We start from the raw sequence: 17,108 nt of genomic DNA on the forward strand, positions 1-17,108 counted from the left end.
AGCAGGCCCAAACGCACACGCCTGTCATCTGTCACGTGGGACAAATTAAATTTCGGATATGTATTATTTCACCCACCGGGCACAGTTCCCCGTCAATATCGGCGTCGCTCGTCTAGGTCGTGCTCGTGGTTGCCGTCGTTTCCCTTTCCACGCTGACATCACCCTTGCTCCAGCACGATCATCAATGGAGCACGGATTGATCGTACGATCGTCGTTCGCTTATGACATACGGTTTAGACATTCAGACAACCACACCCAGTGTCGTTGGCCATACTTTCAATGTTAATTAGTTGGATTTCATCTAACGCAACTGTTTCCTCCCATTCGCACTTGTTGGGTTTAACACAACACTCGCCGAAGAAACTATTTGTCTATCACAAACTTTCGCCATTGAGAAATCCGAACGACTTGTCGTGGCGTTCAGTGTCGAAGGAAGAAAGTCACCCCGGACAACGTGTCTCCATCGGGGAGGGAGTTCCAAGTTTAAAATGTGGATTAGTCATTGCAACGGAAATTGTTCAACATTCAAACAGCGTATCAGTGTGGGATGGCCATTTCCTCCCTTTAATCCACACTTAAAGTTGATAAACGAAGAGCCCAGAAAGGTTAGACGAAAAAACATATTGAATATCTTCCGGAAGGCGCCTGGCATTTCGTTGCTCAATAATGGCCTCCAACACTCTGGCCCAGTTTTGGGCCGGTTTGGGCTTCGCTGACCTGCCCTTGCCTTGGTGCGGTGCGTGAGAATTATAATAACTCGATAAAGTCTAACGAGGTACATCGTTGCAGCAAGGCGTGTGCGTGAGCATTACACCCATGTGGCAACCACTTTCACCATCAGGCAGGGTCTCGGAAAGGGTCTCGGCTAGCGTTGCAAAAGGTTTTGCCGTGTTACGAAACCAAACTAAACTGCTGTGCCACGCAAGGGTCGAAATGAATCATTACTAGGGGTTCTAAGAAGATGATGATGATCGCCTTATAACCCACTGGCCCCCCTCCGCCAGCTAATGGGCAGTGTGCGAGCGGGCAGCCAGCTCATATTAATGTAATTACCGACAAACGCCTCCAGTGCGTGCAGGCCGGGACCGGACGCCGTGACGCGCTGCGACAATCTGCAATGACTGTAATATAAAGTTCATGTGGAGGAAGAAAAGTGATGGAGACAAAAAAAGCGCGCACACACACACACACACACACACACACACACACACACACATACAAAGTTGTAGCGGTTAAACTCCAGCAACCAAACATAGCATATAAACGCAAACGTAACATAACTGTCAGTCAAGCTAAAATTTGACAGTTCAGTGACAGATGGAAATAAAAACCAGAGTGGACACACAGCGACATCAACGACAGGCAAAATCACGTGTTCTTTTATTTAATGCGCAAGAAATCAGAGAGTATCGCATTAAAGTAATAACCCCCCCAACACTATGCCACGCACAACAAAGTAGTTCATGAGTGTCCGGGTCGGGTCGCATTTCATCATTTCGGAATGCTCTCGCGCGAACCTTGAGTGGGGAGGGGCCGGTAAACCTGCTAACTTCATTAGCATCTTGAAATGTCCTCCAACCGTCGCCCGATCCGGTGAGGCCCCCAGCTTCAGGTGGAAGGTAACGATTAATGCCAACCCGGCTTCGGAAATATTGAAGTTTTGTGGCCCTTTTTGGAGGGTGAGAACTGCTTCGAAGAACTGCGCCACCACCCAAAACCGAACTGCAGCCGAGCAAGTGTTCCGAGTGATGCGACCCATCCGAGCAGACGGCACTTACAATTCAGGGCTCCGGTCTTGTTTTTGCTCTCCCATCCCCGGATCCCAGGGCGCTGGAGGTTCAGGTTTATCTCCCGCGGGGCTTCTTTTGCCACCATCTCGAGATTGCTCGCCATTTGCACGCCCCAGCAGTGAATGCCGGGCAAGGGCGCGGTAATTATTTCCCATTTCGTCATGGTGATTCGTTTTTGCGCTCGTGAGCCGAACGGGGAAATGGGTTTTGTCACGTATCGAGGGTGAAAGGAATTTTCCCTTTCCGTACCCCCTTTCTATTGGCAATCCCCCTTTTGTGATTTTTTTTCTTTTAATTTCCACAAAAGCCCAATAGGGTTGGGAAAAAAGGGATCGCTCGAATAAGGGACACAGTGCAATGCAATTATGCTCTTGTGTGGTTGCGTATTTTTTAAATTATGTTTGCTTTCATAAACCCAAAGAACTAGAATTACACTCGCGCCCCAACAAACACGGTTCGCTATCGTATGGGCCGATCTGCATCGAGCAGTTTCGAGCTGGGACAACTTTCGAAACGCTGGCAGCGACGTAGCTGCTGGGAAAAGGACCAGTTTGGGGTTAGTTTGGTCAGGGTCTGCTTTTTTTTGCTCTCCAGGTCGGCCTGCACTTGAATGTCGTCGCGATCTCGTGTATCAGGATTTCCTTGTAAATTAGCAGGCCCGCCACAAAATCGAGTTCACGTCGCCCGCTACGAGATTCTCTGGAAATGTCCCCACACACCCGAGACGCGCACGTTTCATCATCGGATTGCTCAAATGTTATTAAAGTTGTAAATTAAACCGTTCGAGCGAGAGAGCACCACCACCCGGGGAATGGGCGATGAATGTGTGCGATATCGGGGGATCGGGTTAGTCATCTACGACTTCATCGTCTAGCCGTATCGATGAATAATTGCACACTGCTTGCGGAGTGCGGACAGCAGCTACTGCTCCACCCTGAGAAGCAGCTCAAGTTATTAAGCCACCGGCAGGTTTCAATCACTCCACAATCGCCTAACGAGCGGATGCGAGTGAGTCATTGGGAAGTTGTGTCGCGATTGACGAATCAAAACCTGTCGTCTAAATTACCATTTTGCCCGTAATTACCCCACAAAACTGCTTTTGGTGCTGCGTCAGTTCAAATTATGCATTCGTGTGAGTGTGTGTGTGTGATTGCTATGCAATTTATGTGCACTTTCTGCATTTGGAAAAATAACACCCCAAAGGGATGAAATATGATGACGAACGACGAAACAATATTTTGCTGATCCACCTGGCCCGATGAGGAGGTTTCATAATGAGCGAACGAAGGCATTTATTACGAAGAGGTGGGAGGGAGGGTCTCGATCGATCGCGGTGTCATGGAAGGAAATTCCTTTTTACTTTTAGCCTCTTGTGTGTCTGTCCATTTTTTGTTCGCATCACAACAAAAATGCCAACCAAAGGTGCACGTGCAATTAGTGTCCATAAATAACGGTAACGCTTGGACAGAGGGGGAAAGCGACCGAAAAAGGATTCACCAACCCCACCAGCAACAGCAACATTGTGGAATACGCGCGATGCAACTGTTGTTGTTGCAACCGCACAGGAGTGACACATGCTGCATCACATGCGCCATCAGTCGTGATCGGAAAGCGATCGATCGGTGCGCGGGCTCGCGGAAGGTCAACACTCGAAGATAAATGGTCTCGGGTCCCGGGTGGTTTTTTTTTTGCGGGCCTTCCCCCCTCTCGGTGAGTGCCGTTGATTGCACTTATTGCGCGACCATGATTAGGAGAAACGGCCGAACGCAGCGCGCGACAGCAGCTGTCCATGGGCGTGTTGTAAAAAGAGGCTGACCAAACGGTGGTGGTTGGCACCGGCTAATTACCACCCAGGCTTTAGGAAAAGGCTGATTATTACTATGGCCATCGTGTCCCTACTTCCCCCCCCCCCCGCGGACGTATCTCGGCGTGTGCGTTTTGTCATCGATCGGTGCATCGGTGAGCTACGTGCGCCAGGTGATAATGTTTTATGCAATAAAACGATAAAGATAGGGGCACACAAAGACACTCCCCGGTTCGAGGCCGTTTAAAGTGCGCGGGTTCCTGTTTTGCATCGGTTTCCCCCGGATCAGGTTGCCCTCTCGGACAAGAATGGGTGACTCAGTGTCCCGAAACGGTTGACGACCTGTTTTGCATAAAGACCGCTCCTCTTAAACGGGGCCGCGATTAATCTCTATCTAAAGCGAACGAGGGTGTCGCGTTTAGGGGGTTGCGTTCGGTGCAGCATCGCGTAATTTATGTGAATGTTTTGATTGTTGTTGAACCGTGGCAAGTTGGGCAAACGGAGGACGGTTTCGGAACGAAGCAACAAAATCGAAAAGAAAGGTGCCTGAAGATACATCGACACACTAACCCATCAGCGTGCCACCCAGAGAACCAACTCCGAGAAGGGCAAAAACCCTGATGAAATAGATACCATTCTATCTCCCAACATAATGCTTTCCCATAAAATGCTCCCGAGTTTAGAGCTGTGGCAAAAATGCTTTCCAAAAATCTAAAAGAGACATTATTGCGAATTTCAGAACAGAAACAATCAATTTTGGGCATCCATTGAGAGGGTGAGGGTTTTTTTATGTTCTTTCCCTTGTCACACCGATTTGCACGAAACCGTTTGCCATTAATTACCTTTTTGTGTGTGTTTCTAGCACGGAGGGCAGGAGGTTTTTTTTGGGTATTCTACTTTCCGCACACCGCATCCCGAGACTGATTGCGTTGAATGCGAAAGGGAAGCAATTTATCATCATGTATGCACTGCAGACGCAAGAGCAAATGCAAAGGACCTTTTTCCTTACGACCGGGTGTTGTTTTTTTTTTATTTTTGGACGTCTTTTGTCGAGCATTCTGTGCTGCCGGGCCGTATTTTTAAGGAGGGATGATTTAAAGCGCTTTTCCGGTGCACACACGGGGTTCAATCTTGATCGAGATTGAAAGAAATTTTCCACAAAACTTTAGCTATTCTTGCAAATAGTGAAATGTGTCAGCAAAATGGTGCTGCCCTGTGCTGCTGCCGATGGGTTTTTGCATTTTTTATGTCCATCACCGAAGTTCTTTTGGCAAGCAGAGCAACCTGACTGGATGGGTGCTGGGAGATGGGAAGGAAGTGTGCTAAACTTATTTATTCTGTCCGTACAATATTTAAACAACTCCACTTCCTGCTTGGCAGTGGCAGCGTGTGTATGTGTCCCCATCCGTGGGGTTCTTTGGTTCTTTGGATCTTTTCGGGTTTATTTACCATCGCTCGCTGAGAGCTCCTCGGGAACTGTTCGCGCACTGTTTGTCGGTTCCCGGATGGACTCGATGAAAGCTGCGGCTCTCAGTGTAGCGCATAAACAGCGCGTCTTTGATGGGGCCATGGGGCCGGATGCGATGGGAATGAATGTTTCGAAGGAAATGAAAAGCCTTTGAGCTGGGGGGTGGGTCTGGGCGCCTCGGGTGGGTGTGTGAGTGAGGCTGCATCTCGCTGACGACCAACGTCGATCTGAACAATTTCGAATTAATTATCGTTTCTATTTATCTTACGCCTCGGCACACGGAGTGCGGCCGGATAGACACGATGCGCGCGGGAGCAGCAGCTCGCGTAGAGACAGTGCGCTTCTTTTATGGTATGAAATGAACGTTCTCTCCCAGCGCGACATGACATCATGCGGAAAGAAAAAAGGGAGAACGATCTGTTTTCGTCGCCTACTTCTCGTGCTGATTGTCTGTAGCAGAGTGTTTTGGCGTACGTCAGAATGGGGGAGACTTTTCTCCGACTGCTTCGATCCGACAGACAGGATGTTGGCAGCAGTGTGGTTGGCTGTAAACAAACGCTCGCTGGCTGCTTGGTCTGCTTTTGAAGTTTTGCAGAACTTTCCATTCGAGTGGAAATTCAAATGCAAAAACCCTCGGCGACCGGCGAGACCGGCGCGGGGTGTACGGAAATGCGGGTCGGGTTTCTGTGGCCATACGCGTCCCAAGAAAATGGGTCCAAGAAACTGCGGCCGGGCGGTGAAAACAACAAAGTAACGAACCACACAGCCAACGACCAACGGCTTCGAAGCCAGACAAGCGCATCGCGCACAAAACACGACTCCGGTCGCAGTACAATTTACATCGCGCTTTACAAGCCGGTGCCATCGAATTAATATTTATATCATACAACAAGGCTTCAGTTTCAGTCTCAGTGCTGCTGCGAGTCCTGACGCGTTTTTTTGTTCCGACCCGCCAGTCCCGGTACGGGGTACATTTATTCCAACCGCGAACCTAACGTCAATATCTTCGCCTTTTCCGGGCTTGAGGTTTTGAGGTTGCTGTTGCTGCTTATTTTGAATGTTCGAACCCGCTGCCTTTCATGTTTCGGGGAAGTGTGGGCAACGAAACCGGACTCCGTGGGTACACCGCCGCCAAGAGGGGTAAGGATTTTATTGCCACCAGAACACCCCCGAACGGCGCTTCGGACGAGACGTCCGAACAATGTTGCTCGCTTGCTGTGAGTTAATTGGAGAATTTTGTTAGTAAATCTAATTTTACTCCCGCAAAAACACGATGGGATTCGTCCCCGGATGCGGGGGGCCCTGGAGAATGGCACTCACTCGTGGCCCACTTCGCAATAGATTGATTCGGAATGCAGACCCTGTTTTGGGTATGGAAAGGTATGGCCATGTTTGGTAATGAATCTCGAACACAGGAACGGGTTCTTTGTTGCCCGCTCGATTGGGAGCGCAGCACAGCTCTCATTAGGGGTGTTTTGTGAAATGTCGGAACTGGCAAGACAGACGGCAACCCCGACGGCAAATGCAAAAGTTGTAATTTAAGCATGTTTACACTCGATAAGGGGAGGAGGCATTCGCGGAGGTTATAGTTGTTAAACATTTCCATAATTACGGAACATTGAGTGACGTGGACAAAGCGTGGAAGGATGTCGTTGAGTTTTAGAATATCTAAAGAATTCCGATCGTGCAAATATTCCATTTTCAATCGCAGATTGCTTTCGGAAGTCTTATCACTGAGCACTGAGCTGGTGAGTGTTCATTTAATTTGAATTCTTAAACAATTTGAACCGGGAGAATAATAATAAATAGTATTAAAAGTTTTCTTGTAAATATATGTAAGGATTGGGTTTGACAGCCCTGGAAGGCAGGGATGTAAAAAGGAAAAGGAATTGTCAGGAGGACAGTGTCTTGTGATCTTCCGACAGTTATTAGACAATAAACGAACTATTCCTACAATATTGTAAACATTTACTTAAGCTTTTTTATTTGTGAAAGCTTTGAAACTAGTGATATTCACAGTTTACATTATTTTTAAACTGAATTCTCAATATCTTTTCGACAAGTTCCTCGCATGGCCCCAATTTTTGTGTCTAATTCCTCGCATGATCCAATAGAATTTTTTCTCAAATATAAAGTATTCCCTCAGTACCTTCTACAATCGTTGATTTAGTGATTAAATAAAAATTTATCCGATAGTCGGATGATGTACTGAAAAATTAGTATTATGTGTAGAAAGTTTCTCGTCTCAATATCAAACTGTATTCGAAATGCTTTAAAATTTTTGAATAATCCCTAAAAATATCTTATTCTTGGGTAAATCGCCAAACTTAAATTTACTTCATTTCTTTCGCTTCAAACGAGCAGCTCGTGCCTGCCCTGGGCCTGTTTTGAGCGAATCGGTCCTTTCTATCGGCCAGAAGGAAAACGAATCAGCTCGGTTTATCGCAAACGGAACTTTTCCATAATACACTCACTTCAATAAATCATGGCTGGGTGCTGCTGGCTGGACGCGCTTAGCACATTCTCCTTTCAATTTCGTTGCGCAGAAACGAACCGACAACCGACACTTCAGAACAATCTAGCAGAATGATAAACTTTTCCCAGAAACCTGACATCCGGAGCCGGTTGCGTGAGTGTGGCTCGGCTGTGTCGACGGCCGCTTTGCCGTTCCGAAACACGGGTGGGATCCGAAGGGCACGTGAGTTTGAAACACGTTCCCGTTCCGTTATGGCCCGTTCCGAACCGGCTCGAAACGAAAACGGCAGAAATTCGCATAAACCTAAAGCAATTGAAACCGTCGGACCAGCTGTGAGCTTCTAGCCCCAGCGCCAAATGAGCCAATTCCCATGAATTTAGTTCAATTCGTGGTGTAATGGAGAACGGGGCAGGATGTTGAACCGTCCCGCAGGGGCCCACACACCGCCAACCGTCAGGGGTCATGAATTTGCTGGCGTCAGTGGTACGGAAATGGTTGAATTATGCTTCATGAAGCTGTAAGCGTGTAATCCATAGCGTGCAACCTGCCTTAAGGGCACGATTCCGTTGTTATTACAGGCCGAAGCTGGCTTAGAGTGATCGTAGATCGGCTGGAAGTTCGGGAAAGTAACTGCCAATGTGTTGAAGATCTTCAAATTCCTGAATTTGTAATTAAAGCTCTCAGAAGTATTATTCGTTATCAGCCGAATCCTTGCAATATCCAGCATCATAAAGTTATTTTTCTGGGAAATTCACACCTGAATGGGAATTATTCGTCTTGCTTGAAGTGTGAGACACATCCATCATCAGCGCAACCTTCAGGATGGTCGGCTTATCTGGATGGATATGAAAATGTTGCGGTAATTATAAGAATATTCACATGTTTGTGATTTCACGTTCGACGCCATCGACATTGATTCGCAGGAAACATACGCGGTGGAGTACGCGGTTGGTGCGAGAGGATCCATAAAATTCAAGATTAATTAGCTGCTGACCGTTTTATTGAACCCCGGTGGCCGTCGATGACCCAGTGGGGACGATCGGTGCAAATGTGCAAAAAGCAATTTCATGTTTCACCCGGTGAATGGGAAAAAAGGAAGGGGCACGCAAAAAAAAGGACGGTACGAACCGTTTAATTGGATTCAATGTAATGTTATTTATCGTGCCTGTTTTTTTTTTTTGGTTGTTGCTGCCGCTTTTATGCGTCCCGAAGAATGTGACGTATAAATCGAAAATTCATTCGTCACCGTGCCATAATTGCATTCGCCCCAGATTGATGTTGTTGATGGATGGGTCAAGTTGTGGGAAGTAAGGGAAGCAAAAAGTCATGAAATATTCACGATCGGAATTTTTACAGCACATTGCTCATCATCGACGGGTCAGAGGGAGGTGTGGACGAGATTTATGACAGTTGCAGGAATTTTTATTTTATAACATCAAAGTATTTTTCTCGCGAATTCGAGATTATTCGCTGGCTTGAGATTTTATAATAGGAAATACGCCTTAGCTGAATTTCCTGCCATTAATTAAGTGAATAAAAAACACATGCCGAGAGCCATTAATTGTAAAATGCATTACACATAATCATAAATCAGCTCGCTGTTTGCCAGAGGCCGCCAAGCGAAAAACAACAAGATCTTTATTAAATTCAAATTGCCCTCCGATTCGCGAAGAGATCGCACACACTGTTGCGGCTTGAGGTAAATTGTTGCATCACGCTCTCGAACGCATGCACACGACGAACGTGGTTTGATGTGGGTTTCTGTTTTCATCGCGTAAATTCCTCCAGTAGTCACGAACGGTCCCTCCGGTTCGTTCCCCCGGTGCTGAAACGAAATGAAAAGTAAAAACCACTGGACCCACTGCATGATCGTGTGAGCATGTGAGCTGATTTATTATTCCCGACTGTCGCGGAAATTTGCGAACGAAGATGGCCCTGGTGCCTTGGCCGCCGCGCGCAAGATGGGAAGCGAAAAACGGTTGTTTGGTTGAGGCGCGGATTATCAAGGGGGGTTGATCGAGGGGAGAGATCTGAGAGCATGGGTTTGGGGCCTGTATGATATGCCCGTGCCGTGCTGCCAATCAATGCCATTCCGCTCACGAATTAGTGAAGGGAGAGTCCGTGGGTTTTGTGCACTTCAACTGCTGACTAATTTCCAAAACAACCCCTTCTCCGCACAAATTAAGTACGCGATCGTTGAGAATTCGATTTTAATGAATGATCGCACCGCTGCTGCTGATCGCTATCGACGCTCGTCATTTAGTCAGCTCAACCGTTTCCCGGGGCACGGGAATGAATTATGATGGTTGTCGGTTGGTCGTCGTCTCGCTCTTCCATCTCCGACCTTGACGCGATCGTTTCGAAGCGAGCGGGAGGGAACAGCGCAACCGGAGAAAATGCCGACTAATCTAACGAGTCACAAATGGCCGGTACGGAATAAACCCGGGTCTAACGAAACAAATTACCGGGTGTGGTGCAAAAGCAATTATAAAGTGGGCTACAGCCGAATTCGAACATACGTGTGGGTGTGTGGGGTGCTACATATTTGGGTTGCATGTTCGGGTACACCTTTAAAGGGCACTGTAAGAGAGTAAGTGTGTAAAAAGGGACACGATGAAAAGAGGGTTGGTGGTGCACGGGACCCCGTGGTTTGAAGTTTGAAGTTTTTAAATTTTGACTTTCACGCCCTGCATGGCGAAAAGAAAGAGGGAAAGAAGCGTTGCCTGGAGCAATTTGATTTGTGCAGGGCAAGTCTCGACTGTTTCGGGACGCGCCGACACGCAGATGCCTCTTTAGCTCAGTGGTAGAGCGCTGGTCTCGTAAACCAGCGGTCGTGAGTTCAATCCTCACAGGAGGCAGACAGACAATGACAAAGTTTTTGGAAATATAATACTGAAAATTCCCATTTTATTTTTATTTTCTTGCTAATTATTTTGAAGATTCTTAAGGTGAAAAGAAAGATAATGCTTATCTTGGTTGATTTATTGTAGCTCAACAAAATGGCGACTGAGCGTATAATGTTCTTAGCCGTTCGTTTGAAGAGGTTGAACTCATCGAGCAAACACTGACTCCTGTCGCATGAATCAACGATAGTCCCACGTGACACGTGGAAAGCAAAACGTGACAGCTTAGTACAATTATCGCTCACCGGCAAACATTCACGAGGCCCCACAGTTGTTCCTGGTTTTGTTTGGTTTTTGGCTCGAGAAGCATTTCCACCCAGACGTGTGTACAGTGCGCACTAAATCGTTTTACCTTCGCCTATAACTTGCGCCCACGTACAAGTTCTTCGGTTTCTCTCAGCTTGGTTGTCGGAGAATTCGCACCACACGTACGTGAATCCGGCTTTGGGCATCGCCACGGAACGGAACGACCGTTAGACCGCATATTCCCCGTTTATTAGCCAAGCTGCCACCAACAAAAACATACACACACACTGCGAGGTAAAGAATATCCGTAATGACAGTCCCTTATGGGCGTCGTCGTTCCGTCGTTTAAGTACCCGGGCACACACAACCTCGAGTGGCCGACATTTTCATATTCATTTCGTGTCTTCGTTGAATTATTCAGCAAGACAAACTGACACGAAGTAACCGACGTGAATGCTGCTGTTGAATGGCAAACGCCGAGGGGAGCGGCTAGTCATGTGGCATCAATCCGGCGTTCGTTCCATAAGGAGAAGAAGCCGTACATCGCCGAATGCAAAAACCATTCGCGCACCGGTGTGAAAAAGTTTTGCCGGAATCGCGTTTAATTAATTTTAATTGATTTATATTCGTGCGGTTCGGCCTGCTCTCGGTGGGGCGGGAAAGGGTGGTAAAACCGTTTGCCAATCTGAATGTGCCCTTCCGGGGACCGGAAATGACTTGAGTCTAATCTTCAAATGTGCAGCGTTATTTATCGCTGAGCACACCGAAGCATAGAGAGGGCCATTGATTATTTTTCTTCTTTAAATTCCCACATTTCCAAAAAAAAAGAAAACCGATCGATCGATCATACTTTATATCGCGTTGGCACGGAGAAGTTCGGGGAAAAAGTCAAAACGATTCATTTTATCTCCTTTCGTAGCTGGTGGTGGTAGCAGCTTTCTTCTTGTCGCAGAAGAAAGCTTCTCATCGTTGGTGGATTTTATTTGGGGGGAGTTTTATCAGTCGTTTAAATGATAAATGAGCCGTGCCACGGTGTGGAAGACGCTTCGATTAAATGTTAAATTATGACTGATTTGTACAAAGATTTGCATTGAATCGTGTTCAGATCTTGAGGAACTCTGGCAAAATGTGAGTTTGCTTGCCATTCACAATGGCTCCCTGGCCATAATGACTTATCGTTAACAACGTAGTCGAATAGTTGAAAGTTTTTCAATACTTCTGTCAAAATAAAATGAATTTATCGGAGTCAATTGTCTTCTTTCAGTAAATATTCCCAGAATAGATTGAATTCAATTCCCCTTTCGAATAAGAGACCGATTGTAATCACTCAACGAAGCCTTCTAAATGAAATTGCGTGGTGTAAACTCATCTCATTCCAGCACGACGAAGACCAAAGATCTCAAACATCCTTCATTCATTGTGTTTGTAAGGGAATGATTAATGCCGAATGAGTGAATGTCTGCTCGCACGCTGAAATCAATCTGATTTCATGTTGCCACATCGGCCCTCGCTCGGGGGGCTAGTGAGAATTTCTAAATTGTTATTGATCTTCATTTCACCCTGCGATGGTGTAAACCGTATCTATGTCACCGAGACGCCATTCTGCGTCTTACGTTGGCTTCCTCGCCGTGCCGGACCGATGCGGGCCCGCATCGTGTGGTGGTGTGCCGTCTGTGGGAAGTTAAAATGTCATCGATACAAAATTAATGCCGCTCGGGCGTGCTCGGGGTTCGCTTATGCGGACGCGCGCGTTATTTGTACGATGGTCGCCACATTTCTTTTCCACAACCACAACGACGAGCAACCATTTCTCGAGGTTCGGAAAAGTCCGAGGCGGGCGAGGGCGCGGGGAGCGAGCGCCGTAGTGAAGAAGCAGAAAAAGTGTTGTGTACAGGGTGATAATTAATCTGATTCATAAATCATGCTTTACACGCTGTATATTCATTAAGATAAATGATCCGCAACACGGCGTGTTCGAGTGTGCGAGAAGGATGTGTGGACGAGCGAGAGAAGACTCCGCGCGGGATGGTTCGGAAAGGCACACGAGAGATGAAAAACAGGCATGCAATTGCAATGATTTTCACCACCGTGAGGTGCAGATGTCGACAGCCAGCGCAGAGAAGATGGCGCAGCAAAGATGTAACCGGCACCACCGGAATGGATGACCTCGATCACAAAATGCTAATGCGTGGAGCCGGGTGCATTGTGATGCAGCGGTCGGGTCGAGCCCACCATCGCGGCCCGATGACAGCCGGAACTTCGCCATATTTGCGCACCGTTGGGGAGTTGCCGTTGTGTGCCACTCCGTGAATGAAATACTAATGAATGATGCAAATGGGATTTTGCAGTGGCGTACCAAAGAAAACCCAAACCCCATCATCCGCAATAGACGCTCAGTGGAAAGAATTCAAAATCGGGTCTTTCTAAGCACTGCGTTGTCTCGTCGTCCAAAAAGGAGCCAGCCAGCCCGTACGTCACCTGCCCCTCAGGGGTGTCCTTCTTGGAAGGGGAAGTTCCTGTTGCCCTTAGGATCTCTTATCGAATGAAACTGAATCCCCGTCCGGGGGTATGATCGTGCCCGATCAGATCGACTGACTGACTGAACTGAACTGATTAGCAGATTAACTTACCGTGTGTTGCCCGGGCTATACCACAGAACCCGTTTCCAGCGATTTGCATCCGAACCCGGTTCAGGGATTTTCCCTTTCAGATGAGCGACCACCGTAGAATGCATTCATTTATTCGACTTACCAATTGGATGCGAGTTTCAATTCGATTGTCGTTCCCCCTTGGGCAATAGCTCTGCGGAAGAAGAAATGTAATTTGCGTCAATTGCGTTTCCGTGCCGAGACATTGGGGAATGCAAATGCAAGGGATCGGTTGAAAACAGCTGCAATGAATTAAAACGGGTTTCGGATGTGCGCTGATGAACACAAAGGTGTATATTGCAAAGGCAGTGTAATTAGCAATTTTGTATTCAACGCTGTCCTAACAGCACTAGCAATTCAACCTTCTGCTGTTTTATTTTTTGGATTTGGAATGACCTTTGCTTTGGTGCGGATTTCCCTGGATTAGGTAATGGTTTGAAACTTGTCCGATTACTTGATATGTTTCATAGTTATTCTTACTTTTAGACAGTGTTCTGTATTAATCTTGGACATTCCAGATTCTCCAACTCCAATTTTATGGAGTTCTTATGAAGATGTACGCATTGATTGAGCAATTACTGTGGTAAGATCAGTTGAAGCTTTGGAAATTTTTAATCCAGTAGTTGTAGTACTCATTCTCATATTATCGCCAGAGTTTGTCATCTTAGACATCTTCCCTTATTACTGATGTAATTCAAGACTAAGAAGCATTTGTTATAGAGATATATTTAGCTCTAAGACATCTTACAATCGAAAGAGATCGAGTTCTTATGAAGAGATCCAGCAAATGAAGACCTAAACCTCCTCTTTTGAGAGATGAGACAAGAGTCTGATGTCTGAGCTGGAATTCCTAACTTGCTTTTGTCTAATACAAATTTTGTGTTGAAATTACAATAGTTTTCTTTTAAAGCAGAGGTTTGTGAAGAAGAATTCAATCTATATATGTAGACAGGAATGGGAAAGTTTAGGGCAAGTAAGATTTTTGATCAAAGCAACCATTGAATAGGAAAAGGAGAGACGGAACGCATTTGTAACACACTGATGGCAAGAGATTAGTGAAATTAAAACACAAAAAGAAATTAACGGAAGGAGTTTGGATTTTATTACAAAAAACGAACACAACGTAGGGTACTACACGCCAACATTTTGTAATGATTTCTTCAAAAATCAAAATAGTGCCTCTATGTACTATAAGTTAGGAAGATTAGACGGAAAATATATACCTGAACTTTTAAATTCCTTAAATTCCATTTAATTTCTGAGACTTTAGTTACATTTTAGTAACAATTTCACTGGATTTAAAAACTAATTTTGCAGAGCTTCAATTAATGCATCTCTGCGATTCTTGGCCTTTTTAAAATATGGTTTTTAATGTGTGAAAATGTGTTCCGTTTTATACTTTTCAATAATCTGGCCCATCTTGCCCATGTTTGCCTCCCATTTTACATGATTTCATTCAAGCAAACATTTGGCTTGTTTGGCCGTCGTACTCCACATGCGTCATTTGCCGCAGTGCAATTAGCTAGCCGTTTGCCGATACCATTGCGGCGGACCTGCAGACGCATGCACCGACCGATACCGTCCACCGAGAGAGGCCTTTGCGTTTGCGTTTCCTTTGCGAAAAATGCCAACACCGAAACGCGCGGTACACGCGCGCGCGTGTAGAGATGTTGTGTTGTAGAGTTGGCATTTTGCTTTGGGGTCGTGCACAAGAGCGCGGACCACACCGACACCGGATCCCCGCAGTGCTAATTATTTCGTGCCACATCGTGCCGCAGCGGTGCACCAACCACGTTTGCCAAATAACAATCATTTTGAGACACCGTGTCAACCAAAAACCCCAAAGCGAACGACCGCAACCGTCCGTCCTTGCCCGTCGGCGTGCAAACCATGCCACCACTGCCCTGCCCTGGCCACCGCGAAGATCCGCGCACATGTAAACGAGGTTAAGCAAGCAAAAAGGTGGTCAAACAAACATTAGCGCGTTGATTCGCGACATTCGCTGGGGAGATGGGACAGGCTGAGCGGGCGCATAAAAAGGGCTTTCGGGGATGATGGCATTCCGTTGCCATTGACCGGCGCGAAAGCAGCAAGAGATGGTTCTCATTCTTCGGCCGGTACAATTGACGAATTAGTCAATCGATTTTCTTCTTCGTCCCCAATGTTTTGACCTGCCACAAAACTGCATTCGCATCCGGCCGCCGGCTGGCTGTTTTTGTGCGAAATTTCCATTGTGACGCTGTGCTACGGCAACTACAAAAAACCAAACAATAACAACAACTGCCAACCTCCCCAAACCCGGCTAAACATAATCAGAAAAGAACAGCCCCGAATAGCGAGCGGCAGACTCTCGGGACTCTGGGAACACGGGGCGGGCACGGCCGAACAAAACGCGCACGGCACCGGCCAGGCGAAGTTTTCAAAGATAATCATCCTTTTCCGCTGGCGGGCGAAAGATAAATATTTACAAACGGGGTCCGCGGCCCTCTCCCGACCTTCCCGGTCCCGGTTCGCCCGGTTTGTGCGAGTCAGGGAATTCGATCCGTTTCGTCTTCGCAAACAAAGCCCACCGTCGTCCGGGAATGCAATGCTTCCTGTCCCTCTTTCCCCCTCCTCGGCAGTGGCCTCGCCTCGTACCAGCAGCTGGCCAGCAGGAAAAGGTTAACACGAAGCAGTTAAGCCATTGCTGTGTTATGCTGTTTTCCATCTCCACTATCTGTTTTCTTCGCCGTCTCGCTATTTGCTTCCAAAAGCATATTTACCCTTTTATGAACGGAAACACGAGCGATGTTCTTGGATGGCGAGATTCGTAGAATGCTCCTTGTTCCCTTTTTCCCTGGCTTCTTTCGAGGTTTCTTTCGTTCTTTCTCTCTTTTTTTCGGAGGTTGGGAAAAATGAAAGAGTTCCTTCGGCAGTTGAAACTCCACGCCCGGGGGAGAGGGAGTTGCGGCCGGTTCCTGTGCGTTCGGAAAGATCCAAAATCAATAAATGAATGTTTAATGAGAGTTAAATTTTCAAATTGTACATCCCGTGTGCCGCGTACCCACACGGGCGGGGCCCAGGTCGGGTCGGGTTTTATTTGGCTGTTGCTGTTGTTGTTCTGTTAGCTCTCGGTGTGGTGGGCGCGCGAGTGGAAAAAATGAGTGGAAATGCAGGACAGGAGGTGTTTGGAATGGTGGAAATGGGAAACTAAATATGCATTTTCCAAGCATTAAATATTTATGCAGACACGATCGAGTGGTTCGAGATCGGTTTCGGTTTCCCGTTTCGTGGTTTGGTTTTCCAAAATGCAATGGATGCCACACTCACACCAGTGTGCGGGGAAACGGTGCATTTTGGCTTTGGTGGTGGTTTGCAATGCAAGTGCTGCGCCGTAACGGGTTGTTGTTTGGCCAGCGTTTGGAACACTTTTTGCCGTTTGTGTTGCTTTGTTGCTTTGACGATTGTGAAGGTTCCCGGTTTCAAAAATGTTACCAACAACTGCTGCTTTACCGGTAAGAGAGGGCGAAAACAGCTAAAACCACATCACAGTTTAAAAGCCGTGTTTCGCATGAATACCACAACCGGCCCGATGGAGCCGATGGTTTCGATCTTTCACAAACACAAACCACGCACGATCGAGATTGAGCCCCAGACACAGTTGGCAAAAACCGCAGCGACTGACTAGCGTTGGTGAATGATGAAGGGTTTGGTAAATTTGTTGCCCTGTGCGCCTTGTGGACCATTTCGGGGCGGTTGTAATTGCATTCATATTCCTGTTGTTGCTGCTTTAC

At 46.9% G+C, this 17,108-nt stretch overlaps 1 protein-coding gene and 1 non-coding gene across 4 annotated transcripts in view; both read left to right on the forward strand.

Moving 5' to 3' along the window:
- Positions 1-17,108, forward strand: part of LOC128309965 (mpv17-like protein) — a 131,902-nt gene that overhangs the window by 12,676 nt on the left and 102,118 nt on the right. The window lies entirely within an intron of this gene.
- On the forward strand, positions 10,325-10,396 carry Trnat-cgu (transfer RNA threonine (anticodon CGU)). Its single transcript has one exon. It is a non-coding gene; the product is annotated as a tRNA-Thr (tRNA).

Source organism: Anopheles moucheti, chromosome 2 (assembly GCF_943734755.1).
Source record: "Anopheles moucheti chromosome 2, idAnoMoucSN_F20_07, whole genome shotgun sequence".
NCBI classification, from domain to species: Eukaryota; Metazoa; Arthropoda; class Insecta; order Diptera; family Culicidae; genus Anopheles; species Anopheles moucheti.